Raw genomic sequence first — 12476 nt, forward strand, 5'->3', positions numbered from 1 at the left:
ATGTATATATATATATATATAAAGATTTAAAATTTCCGACGGAATTTAATTTTTTTAAATAAAAATTAAATTCCGTCGAAAATTTTAAAAGAAAAAAATGTTTTTTTTTATCTTTTTTCTAACAAGATATATATAGAGAATAGATATATATAAAGGTTTAAAACTTCCGACGGATTTTCGACGGAATTTATTTATTTTTAAATAAAAATTAAATTCCGTCGGAAATTTTAAAAGAAAAAAATGTTTTATTTTTTATTTTTTTCATAACAAGATATATATATATATATATATATATATAGAGTATAAATATATATAAAGGTTTAATTAGCGTTAATCAAAAACATTTTCCGATGGATTTCCGACGGAATTCGATTTGTTTTTATTAAAAATTAAATTCCGTCGGAAAATGTTTTTAATTAACGCTAATAAATTTTTTAAAATAAATTAGACAAATTTTGCGACGGATTTGTGACGGTTTTGAATAAGTAAAAAATCCGTCGGAAATCCGTCACAAATCCGTTGAAAACCGTTTTAAATAATTTTAATTTTTTTTTCCAAAAAATTCAGTGGGGAATTTGTGGGGGATTTGTGGCGGATATGGATACAAGTTGACTTTTTTTTGACTTTTTTGGGATCCGTCGGAAATCCGTCGGAAATCCGTCAGAAATATTTCCGACGGAAATTCCGCCAGAAAAATCCGTCGGTGATACCCTTTTTTTCAGTAGTGTCATACAACCGATTACTTTCTTCCTTTGATCTTCTTGTTAATCAATTGAGAGCTTGGTTCATAACAGTATATCATAGAATGTGTTTGGCAATGCAACAGATTTACAATGCTATGCAAAAATGATATGGTAGACAATATTAACTTAGAAATAATTATTGATTAATTTTGAGTCTAAGAATACTCGAAAAACCAGTTTTCTATGAATTATTAGTAGTTTATGAATTCAACACTATTTCTGATGATAAAAACAATATATGATTTTTTTTTCCATACTTATTGAGAGACCCATTTTACATCTCGTTGAGGACATATAGACTTGAGAGAGCTAAGTAAAATTACCATTTAATCACTAATCATGTAAAAGTTCAATAACCCACCAACAAAGTTCAAATTATTCGATTTTGAAATTAAACAGTTTTGTTAATGGAATAAGAATATTCTTATTGGTTTTGATTTCGATTACTTTTTACAAATTTGGTTAAACCAAATTAACGGAATAAGTCAACATATAATTATTTTCATAGATAGAAACTCTTAAAAATTATTTTTATGCATAAAGTACTGTTTATTGATACATATTACTTACAATTCAAGATTACAAGTAGATTATGCATAAGTACAACTTATTAAAGCTCCATGTTTAAATTCGTATAACTAACTATGGATAAACATAATTAAGTACATGATAAACATCTCATTTTAAATACAAAAAAATCTAAAATGAATCATTTAGTTCTAACAGAATACTTAATTATTATTTTTATGAAAAATTATATTATTAAACCAAAAATAAATACCTTCATTATTAAGCCTAAGTTAAACTATAATAAAGATTGAATTAAAGAAATTACAMAAAAAAAAAAAAAAAAACGAAAACTTTTAAATAGTTAATTTGATACTAATATCAATATAATATATTCAAAATTTTATGATATCTTCAAATTTATATTTTTTTCAAAAATAAAAACATTATCACTTTCTTAAGACCACATAAAATTGTAGTATATCGATAGAGACAAATAATTAAACGAAACATTAAAATCTAGATGTATTTTACTGCATTGCCTTTCTAATATATTATAAACTCTCTTGAAATTCAAATAATATTAATTTCATAACTTATTCAATAAAATCCTAATCATTTCGTATATAACATTTTTAGAAAGGAAACCAACAAACTTTGTTCAACAATCTTTTTCAAAAATAAAAATCCTTATACGGCTTATCTGGTAACCGGATCGAATATATCAAACCTTATTCCATTTGGTTATCGGATAATTAAATAAACTAAAACAAATAAACCAATTGTATAACACCCCCTATAAATAATCACATATTAATAATTTCATATAATTATGTAACTACAATCTAATAGTACTATGAATGAGACAAAGTATAAGGTTACTGTTTGGAGTTATAAATAGTTACATACTATAAAGATAAATGGGTGTATCTATAGAGGTGGTGAGATTTAGCAGTCAGGGTCATTCCAATTTTTTTGGAGGCTCTGCTACACATATACTAAAAGTATAGATCGTCTGAAACGAGTAATAAATAAAATATAATATAAAATTTTGGATCATATTAAAAATCGTATAAAATAAGGCAACAAAAATGTTTAAAATGAGTGGATGAGGAAAATAACTCTTGCTTGGGCTGTTTCGTCGTGGCTTAGGGGAAAGCCATATATCGGAAGTAAGGGGCACTTTTGAAGTTTCTAGTTAATTCAGTTTCCCCAAGATGACATTCAAGCTTCCAATGTACTGATTCTTTACTCAAAACCATATATACGGTTAGGGTTCTTTAATTCTTGCATTTTACTTCATCGTCTCGTGATTCGATTCTCGATTGTTGCTCTCGTACGGTCAGGGTTCTCTTCTCTTCCACTTTTGCTCAAATCTTTTCTTGGTTAAAGGTTATCATTATGCGTTATTCATCTCGATTTGTCATGGCTCGATTTTGTTTACCTACTTGTTTATCTAAAATTTCTCCATCTCACTTATCTGTTAATCTTCTATTATGGTCAGAGGCCTATTTTGTAGGATCAAAAGAGAACCAAACCGAGGTCTCTATTCTCCATTTTCGGTAGGATTTTATTGGTTTCTTTCTTTCTCATACTTTTGGGAATTTCTCCTGATTTAAGATTTCTTACATAGTTTAGTAATTGTTGATCTTTGATTATACATTAAAGATGGAAACCCTCAAATCTCAGGGTCTGTTTCTTTTTTAGTTTAAGATGTAGAAGATGAAGAGGAGCAAAAATAGTTCAAAAATGTGCACCGTTAGTACCATATTGAGGGAGTTGTTAAGTTGGGTTTCCTCTATTTTTGGTAGATAATAGTCAAGGATTTTGCCAGAGTATTGCATATGTTAACAAAGTCTCAAGATTTAAATTTATAACTATAATGAGTCATTTTTTAGTAGAATTTGTTCTGTAAATCTTTAGTTCGTCCTCTGTTAAAGGATTTGATAAGATATTTTGATTGTTGGGATCAAGATTGCTTAGTCTTTATGCGCTTTCCACTGTTGCCGACATATCTAGATTCATCATGCCAATTGATCTAGTTTGACAATTTCTTTATGCTCTTTCCATTGTAGGCAGTATATCTAGATTCAACATTTTCGCTTGTTTGTTCTCATTTTCTGTTAAGTTTGTTTCATCTACAGAGGTTTTTGAACTTCCTCGAGAAATCTTTTATGTACTACTTCCTGAAGCAAATCCTTTGCATTGAAAACATAATAAATTGCTCTTGATGCATGCTGAATATATCTGTTTGTATCATGTTTCTTGTTTTTTTCCCTTTATATTTCTATTCTACCACTTAATATGTTGCTATAATTTATTATTTCTTGTAGTTTTATCTTTATGGTCATGGACCAAAGACACATCATATTTTCCTCTGGCTTTACAAATGTTCCCTTTGGTTACTTAAAACATCTCCAACAACTTCTTTAAAATGAGGACTTTGAACCAATATTTTGCTTCAATAGTTTCTCCAAAATAGAGAAAGTATGAGAAAGAATGATTTTTTCTCCAAAAAAATGATTACCAAGTAAGACCACCAATAAAAAACTTTGAAATTAAATATTTAGAGAGAGAAATAATATTCTCATGAAATATTTTAATATCATAATCGATGTTGGATTCTTAAAAATGGAGAATCTGTTAGAGATAAATGTAACATTTTATAGACTTCCATTTTTGGTCCCCCATTTTAGGGAATCTGTTGGAGATGCTCTTATTAACAAGTATAAACTAACTAAATTTCAATTTAAAAACTGAAGACTAATTTCTTTTAACAATAAAAGATATAGTAGAGTTAGCTGAAATTTCTAAAGGCTTTCGTGAGCATAGATGTTTTCAGAAACTTTAACGATCTAATTCATATGGAGGAGTTTGTGATGAAATATCTAACTAATTAACTATATTATTAGGAGGTACAAAGTTAAATGAAGCAGGATGAACAAGTTACAAGAGAAAAATCACTTTCTTCCTTGCACTTTATAGATCAACTAGGTCAGAGGCAGAAGGTCATCCTTGGAACTGATTTGCTTTATGTCTATACCACTTTATTTTGAGCAGACCATGGGAAGTGTAACAGTCTTGGATTTTTTTTATATAAATGTTTAGAGAATATGTTAAAGTATTGCCTTGTGTATGAACAGGTTTCTGTTCGTGTTGCTGTATGATTGTTTCTCAGTTATATTCGTTGGCTATTAAAATAGTAGAAAGAGAGAATTTTGTATATCATCCCAACAAATTACAACCCTTTATGCACACAACATTGATTAGGAGCTTTAGCTTTTAAATACTCTTACCAGGGACGGACCCAGATTTGTTTTTCAAACGGTGGCACCATTTAATTATAAGAAAAAAGTATAGGGAAAAATTTCATACAATGGCACCGGTTGACTATAAGAAACAAATATACGGAATTGCTTTCAATCGGTGACACTATTTGACTAAGAAAATGACACTAACAAGATTTGAATTTGGGTCTTGAGTGGAATAAAAATCTTGCAAACCAACACTACCAAATAAAATTTGTTCTCATTGTAATTTCAAAATACATACGGTGACACACAACAGATAAAAACGGTTGCACCTTTCACGAACCTAAATTTTTTTACCCTTCGACGAAGAAATAATACGATGGCACGTGCCATCGTAGCCACCATGGTAGGTTCGCCCATGACTTTTACATAAAAAAAAACTCTCACGTGGATGTATTAAAAATCTCATCTCCCTCAGATTCCAAAACAAGCGTTGTTAAAACGCTTGTGGTCATTGTTGTTTACCTGTGATAGCTTCATGTCATTCATGGTTATACGAATATAGTTAATAAAATTAAAATCAGAAAGTTGATTGAAAATTACATCAATTTCTCTCTCTAAAAAACTCATTGAAAGAAACACATATACACATATGGATATAAATTTTGACTTTAAAAAATTGATGTTGACTTCAATATAAAAAATTGCCGACAAGATTTTTTAAAAATATATAAAATAATTTTTTTAACTTAAAAGAACATAAAACTAATAACATAATTATTAAATTTGAATAAACTGCAATTTATTTTCTGTACTTTTGAAATTATAATATGATATCATGGTTTGTAAAAATGTCTGGATTTAATTCATCTCTAATGATCGTTAAAAATTTCCGTTAAAATAAGACGTTTTTGTTATTTTATTGATTTTTTTATCTTTTACTAATCAAATCAATTTTATGATTTTGGTTAATATAGTTTTTGATTGGTAAAATAATTCTTTTATAAAATACGAAATTTAAAGATATTTTTTAATAATTATTAAAAAAAATTATAATTATCTTGTAATTCAAAAGAGAAATGATTATAAAATTGTTGGAGACCCCACAAAAACAAAGAGGAAGGTCGTTAGGAAGAAATATGACATCTGCTGGTGTGTTGTTAGCTGTCTTTATGAAATGACTATTGTAGCCCTTTGCGTGAATTTATAATGGGACACGTATACTAATTTGGCCGGTCAATCATATTCATGTCCCACTAATACTATCCTTTTTAATGATGAGAAAATTATTTAAATAATTATTATCAGATTTTTTTTATCTATTTTCTTAAACATCAAATGTTAATCTAAATTATTATGTTAATTTTATAAACCTTTTAAATCAATCATAATCCATCTTAGTGTTAGATTCTTTACTATCTAAGAATTCAATATTAAGGATATTACATCGTGTATCTTAGTGTATTTTGGATATTAGATCGTGTATCTTAGTGTATTTTGGGTATTAGATCGTATATCTTAGTGTATTTTGGGTATTAGATCGTGTATCTTAGGGTGCGTTTGGTTTGCAGTAATGGAATGGAATTGGGGGGATTTGGATTTAAAATCCATTCCAATCCTATGTTTAGTTTGTCAAATTGTCAGGATTTGAAAATCCATTAAACATGGGATTTGGAAATCCTTTGCAAAGGGGTGGATTTGAAATTCAAATCCTAGGCGCTTCCTCCCATCGCTTCCTCCCGCTTCACTTCACCTCACTTCCCTCCCATCTCTTCCTCCCGCTTCATTTCAAATCCAATCCAAATCCTGCAAACCAAACACAGGAATGAATTTTAAATCTAATCCAATCCAAATCTCTCCAAATTCAAATCCCTCCAAATCCAAATCCCTCCTGCAAATCCAAATCTCTCAGAAATATTCCTGCAAACTAAACGCTCCCTTAGTGTATTTTGGGTATTAGATCGTGTATCTTAGTGTATTTTGGGTATCACATGGATATGGTGTTTGTTAGAGGCCAGAGGTAGGAGAGAGAAAGGAGAGATAAAAAATTTAAAATATCTAAAATGCTATTTAATTATAATTTTAAGTCAAATTATCAAAAATATTAGTTTCCTAATTTATCCATTGATTTGTGGTTGAGATTGGATCTCACAGTTATCACCAACTAATCAGTTATCCTTTGAATTGTACCCTATATCTATACCACCTTATTAACCAGATTTAAGAAAAGTCTTAAAACAATCTTAAATGCATAAGGTACCATCTTGTGATGCACAAAGTCTTAGGTGCCATTTACCAAATGCTTACCCGAGTAAGCGCTTACCAAGTCACTTTACTTTACTGAATGAATATGGCAAGGACTAAAACTCTTACCCAGTAAGAGCTAAGACAAGAATAGAGAGTCTTACCCGGTAAGTGAGAACGATGACTCTTACTATGGTTAGCGCTTACCGGGATAAATTGTTGCATATGATGCGTTTTAGTGAATAAAATCTTACCCGGTAAGTAAATAATTGTGTTGAATTTTTCCGGTAAGTGCTTACCAGGTAAGTGTTTAGGTAAATGGCCTCTTAAAGTCTTAAACGTCTTAAAATACTACTTATGCTTCATGTACAACTTAAAAATGCTTCATCCTCCCAAAATCAGATGTGCTGCTTCCCAATGTGCCTCTTCATCTATACTACCTTTTAATACATAAAATCTTAAAAGTTTAAAAGCCAATTGCCACTCCTGTCATACGTCCCAAGGCCCAAGACGACTCCTTCATCTTCCCAAGAACGGTCTCCTTATCATTCCTATTAGACGTTCTTCCTAGACCGGTTCATAAATTCATTTTCCCAAGATGACGATTCAAGCTCCTTATACGACGATTTGCGATTCAAGATCATATAATTCAGTTAGGGTTCACTTATAATCCTTCTTTCTTCTCCTCATTCAATTCTCTATCGCTCATCCATCGTGGGATAACGATTCAAGCTCTGAATTCGATCAATTCAAATCCATCATCTCCATCGCTCCTTCTCAGGTAAGTTTTTGTCGATTTCTCAATCTCAATTTTGATATTTACTTTACTGCATCTTGGTTATGGAATCTTGATCTAGGGTTTCATTTGCCTTGCTTGTGAACTATTTGAGGTCCTTCCAAAGGCGTATGGGTTGCTATACAAGGTAGTTTAACCCCTCAAGGGTTCATTGAAACTATTTTTTCTAGAATCTTCATTGAAGTTCTGTTTTTGAGCTCACCATCAATTTGTTTGTTTCTTGTTTTAGGTTTTTGAGGTACTGATGAAGATCTGAAGAGATCATTGATACTACAGATGTATTATTTTTTTCTTCATTGAACTCCATATGAATGTTCATTTCTTAGATAGAAAGTAGGAAATATGCCATGTTGAGCAACGAACTTGCAGAAAAAGCCCTAAATTGAGGTACAAAATGTTGTTTTTCCACTTGTTCTTCCATTAATTTTGAATGTGTGCAAATTTGATTTGATTTATTAAAAACAGTGTATGCTCACTTATGACAGGCAAATGAAAGGAGAAGATCTCCAAGGACTTGACCTCAAAGGGCTCGACAAGCTAGAGGCTGTGATTGAATCTGGATTGGTTGAAGTAGTTAAAACAAATGTAAGGTGTCTATACATGTTGGCATCTTGTTTAGATTAGCAGCTGGTTAGTTGTTATCATTGGGATTTCTACATTTCCTTGTTTGAATGTGCTTGATGTTCAGGGTGAAAGAATGTTGAAAGAGATCAACACTCTAAAGAAGAAGGTCATGGAGTTGAACTTTTATGTTATTCCAATTTAAAGTTTTATTTAAATATATTTTTGAAGGATCACATACATTTACTGTGATCATCGAAACTTAATTTGAAGACTGTTCAATACAACATACTTGAGTAAAGAATGGGAAAAATACTGCAGTTGTAACTGATAAAAGTATCAACAAATTGTCTTGAAGTTTACATGATAATTTGAGAAAACATGTTAAGCCAAATCAATCCTATAATCTGATCTCTTTTTCAGGTTTGTTGTTGAAAATATTGTGTGTTTGTGGCAACATATCGTTATTCTTCACTTCACCTTTCTTAAATTCATATGACATATGTCTCTATTCCGTTCCCTTCCTTTCTATAAATATTACTGTTTCTCTGTAAATGGACAACACATTAATAGAATATGAACGTTTCTCTCAATATTAAGCTTGGTTTTTAGTGTAGCTTTTGATCCGAGCTTTTGTTATTAACTTTTGATTACATCTTTTATTGTACTACATATGCAGGAATGATCTGAGCTACAATTGTATGTCCTTTAGATGTGATCATGAGCATGTTTTAGAGGTGGATGGCCTTCGACAGCTTATTGGTGGAACCTTTAAAGGCATTCAAACCATGTTTGCACTTAAGTCATGTTATCTTATTCCTATTGAGATTGCTATCTTTTGGTGTTCTGGAAACGGTAAAAAACACGATTACTTAAAATTGCAAATGAACCATGTTTCGACTTGCAATCTTTGCTACAATCTATGGATTTCAAGCATCGTTTCTTGGTTATAGCTAACAGTTTTGAATCTACTTTTTAATTCTTAAACCTTTTGGTTTATATGGTCGTGTAGTCGGTACCTGGAAACATATTTTCTCAAGGAAGAAGGCCTACATGGGATGCAACTTAGGCATGCTTCCACTATTCATGTGACTTTGACAGTAAGTTAAATGGTATGACATACCTTCACATTACTAAAATGTATACTTAACCACATCAATTCAATGTCCAAAATCAAACAGTAATGGAACACTGGCTTTCTATAATCACTGTAAAAGAACATTGAAATTATGATGTTTAATGTTTTAATAAGAATTAGGTTTGGTCCTTTGTTTAATGTTTCTCTTGATTTGCTACCTCAGGTAAGTTACATATAAAGATGAATAATTTCTTATTCTTATCTATACTATATTATAAAACATTTGACAAAAACTCTTAAAACCCATTTTTTATGCATGAAATATTGTTTATTGATGCATATTACTTAAAATTCAAGATTACAAATAAATTTTGCATAACTACAACTTATTAAAGCTCTATGTTTGAATTCATATAACTAACTGTGGATAAACATAATCAAATAGAGGATAAACATCACATTTTAAAATATAAAAAATATACAATATAATTAGGATAATTGTTGAGTTCTAACAGAATACTTAATTATTATCTTTATAAAAAATATTATTAAATCTAAATTAAGTTAATTCATTACGATNTGACATACCTTCACATTACTAAAATGTATACTTAACCACATCAATTCAATGTCCAAAATCAAACAGTAATGGAACACTGGCTTTCTATAATCACTATAAAAGAACATTGAAATTATGATGTTTAATGTTTTAATAAGAATTAGGTTAGGTCCTTTGTTTAATGTTTCTCTTGATTTGCTACCTCAGGTAAGTTACATGTAAAGATGAATAATTTCTTATTCTTATCTATACTATATTATAAAGCATTTGACAAAAACTCTTAAAACCCATTTTTTATGCATGAAATATTGTTTATTGATGCATATTACTTAAAATTCAATATTACAAATAAATTTTGCATAAGTATAACTTATTAAAGCTCTATGTTTGAATTCATATAACTAACTGTGGATAAACATAATCAAATAGAGGATAAACATCACATTTTAAAATATAAAAAAATATAAAATATAATTAGAATAATTGTTGAGTTCTAACATAATACTTAATTATTATCTTTATAAAAAATATTATTAAATCTAAATTAAGTTATTTCGTTACGATAAATTAAATTATAATAAAAAATTTGGATTAAAAAAATACTCAAATAAAAACTTTTAAATAGTTAATTTGATACTAATATTGATATATTTTTTTTTTGCAAAAATCATAATATATTTTTAATTTTATATATTTTATTCAAAAATAAAAGCAGTATCGTTTTCTCAAAACCACATAAAATCGTATTATATCGACATAGATAAAAAATAAAACGAAACATTGAAATCAAAATGTGTCTCGATTCATTACACGAGTACCCTTCAAGTAAAGAATAATATACAAGTTTATATAGTTGAACAATGTGGCTAGGAACATGACTTGCTTTTGGGATCAAAATAAGTTGGAACATGGACTGAAAATGTGATTTCGCTTGATGGATTATTTTTATAATCATCACTGATGGTGCACCAATTGGTTTCTTTTTTCCAGAGTTCATGGATTATTTTGGAGTTGGGCTATTGAATTTACATGTTACGGATGACATTAGGTTTCTTATTGAGGGATGAATCTAATTGGTTCTAACATTTTTATTGTGTATGTAGATTGTTGTTATATGCGAGGCTTGTAATTGTTAAAAAATGCATGACAACGGTGATTTGTTAATTTTTCATTTACACTAAAAACATTTATTAATGTTGAGAATAGTTAAAACTCAACTTCTTGTCATAATCTTTACTTGGTAATTTGAATTCGTATGATGTAGGTAAAAAAACATTCGACAAAGGCCCACAATGCATGTTGTGTTGGATCTTCTCTTGGTGACCTCAAAAGCATAACTGCAGTTATATTTGGTGAACTGTAAGTACTATATGGAAGTGGTTGGCTATGGTTTATCCGATCCAACACTATTAAAGTCTTTTTGTTGCCCCTTACCATCAATGTTAATCCTATGGGTATAACAATTTGGTTGTTTTGTGCAAGGCAAATCGAAGAATACACCCGTCTGATTTGAATATGATGTTTTTGGTGTTACTCACAGGTTTTGTGAAGGACAAGAGAGTTGCTACAACTGCCACCGGAGTAATTCTGTCAAGTTATCGAGTCAAAAACAAGAACCCAAACTTTGAAATATGTTTAGATCAGATTTGTCTATCGATCATAAACGATTGTCTTTTAACTGATTATCTTACTGTGGATTCGTGTCTTATTAGATCTTTGAATTTTGTTTATCTTTTTTAAAGCATTCTCAATACGTCTAAATGATTTTGATTTTGAATTGATTTCGAATGATTTTTTATGTTTTTGATTGATTTTGAAGAATTCTTAGATTTTTTGGTTGATTTCTATTGACTTTTCCGGGTTTTTTGGTTTTTTTTTTTTGGAGTGACTTATTTCGTTTATGTTACTTGTATTGATTAATATCCCAGAACACCCTTTCATACTTTGGTTGACCAGGTGCACAAGACCTCCCTTCGACCTTGATAGGTCTATGCCTGCTATAGACCACATCTTGAAGTTTTATTATTGCACTACGAACAAGACAAATAATTGTTTTTGCCATTGGTTGCAATTTGGAACTAGAACTTTTATTTACTCAAAATGTATTAATATGTAAAGTGACAAGCTTCAAATTCGTTTATATTTTCGATTCCCACTGTTTTGTACGGATACACAACTAGTATATAATCATAAATGTTTTGAAAACCGTAAGAACCAATCTCAATCATTTAAGGATTTTGATCCAATATTATTACAAAATCTTCCAATTTTAATTCATTAGGAATATAAGTAGTTGTGCGCCATTATTCACTTAGCCACTTTGCATCTTTTTTTGGTAGGTTTAAATTTAAAATTTAATAAAACGTATTTTAGTTTTTAATGTTTGTTTAAAAAATAATATTATTAAATAATTTTTGACTCAATTATCAAGCCTTTAATAACATCTCTAACAAAATGAAAATAAGACTAACAAAAAGTAAGAAGATGGTATTAATGGAAACCAAGAAAGGATTTATTAAGAAAAAAATATGATTGGTTGAATTTACACAGTTTATACAAATAATTTGATTTATATTTGATCATCCCCTATATATATAAGAAAAAATAATGATTGGTTGAATGAAGTTTACACGGCTTGTACAAAGGACTTGATCAACCGTCCGTTTAATTTGATGAATATGTAATTTATAGAAGTTTTGATTATTTTCTATTATAAAGTATTAATCATAATTAATGA

The 12476-nt window shown here is 29.4% G+C and overlaps 1 long non-coding RNA gene across 1 annotated transcript; it reads left to right on the plus strand.

The window, feature by feature from the left end:
* The first annotated feature begins 7274 nt into the window (after positions 1-7274).
* Positions 7275-8116, plus strand: LOC112508486. The gene is made up of 3 exons (XR_003068770.1): positions 7275-7668; positions 7771-7928; positions 8027-8116. It is a non-coding gene; the product is annotated as an uncharacterized LOC112508486 (long non-coding RNA).
* The last annotated feature ends 4360 nt before the right edge of the window (positions 8117-12476 follow it).

The sequence above is a fragment of the Cynara cardunculus genome, assembly GCF_001531365.2.
Source record: "Cynara cardunculus var. scolymus isolate 2C chromosome LG 3, CcrdV1, whole genome shotgun sequence".
Taxonomy (NCBI): domain Eukaryota; kingdom Viridiplantae; phylum Streptophyta; class Magnoliopsida; order Asterales; family Asteraceae; genus Cynara; species Cynara cardunculus.